The sequence below is a fragment of the Herpailurus yagouaroundi genome, unplaced genomic scaffold, assembly GCF_014898765.1.
Source record: "Herpailurus yagouaroundi ecotype Mexico unplaced genomic scaffold, PumYag 198, whole genome shotgun sequence".
Taxonomy (NCBI): domain Eukaryota; kingdom Metazoa; phylum Chordata; class Mammalia; order Carnivora; family Felidae; genus Herpailurus; species Herpailurus yagouaroundi.
Genome location: NW_024412429.1, coordinates 3,995,312 through 3,996,369, shown reverse-complemented (window position 1 = coordinate 3,996,369; position 1,058 = coordinate 3,995,312).

The window sequence follows — 1,058 nt, the reverse complement described above, 5'->3', positions numbered from 1 at the left end:
AGGGGCCCTCTGCTGCTGGGCAACCGCCACCCGGCCCCGCCCTCCGCCCCTCCCTCCCTTATAGGTCTTCTCAAACTGGAAGTACTACATTTCCTGGCTTAATATTATTATTATCATTTTTAATAAAACACTTCTTACGATTTGATAACCGTCAAAATACCCTTGTACGTTAATACTTTGCCAAAGCCCGGGGAGCACAAAAGGCAACTGGTCTTTGGCTGGCCATCTATTTTATAGAGCCCTGTGGGTTGCGCCATGCGCCACCCAGGCAACTGTACAAGGAGTTCCAGCACACAGTAGGTGCCTGTCACTAAGTTATCACTTAGTTATTTTTGTGTTATTTTCCATGACTCTCCTAGTAGGAAACTGAGATCACGTGAGGTAAAAACTTGGCCACGATCAGTTAGAAGAAGAGAAGAATGTAAACGCACCTCTGTTTGCAGCCTCTCATCAGGCTGTGACGTGTCAACGGAGGAAAAGCTAAAAATCTCTACGTTTCCTATCTCTGAAAACTGTAAATCTATTTAAATTTCTTGCAGCCAGGGAGAATTCAAGTGGCGTGGCGTGGTGGCGGCTGGTCTCAGACATGATTTCGGGCAGCCCCGAACTGCTGACCAGCTCCCCAGGGAGAAAGTGATGCTAAGGCGCATCGGTGTCCGAGAAATTTGGGCACCGAATCTTCTTTCATCCCCAATGATGCTGGTCAGACACTTTGTTAACGTTTTGGAAACCATGCGGTTGCCCCGACCCTAGCGAACTCAAGTGGTCCATAATTAGGAACGTTTGACTTTGACCTGGAAAAAAATAATAATAATAATAGCGGCAGTGTTTTCCTGGTTCTCTCTCTCCAACATTCACAGTCTTAGGCATCTGATGATAACTAGAAATACTGACATGAAAATGCCCACAAAAGGTAAGGACATCTAAGCACTGACCCAGGACAGGAAAAGTGGTGCTCCCCACATTCCTTTAATTATACATCAGGGTCGGGGATGTGGCAATCCAGGTGTTTGTGTTACCAACCATTTGAGATGAAACCATGAGCTTTTCCGCTCCGA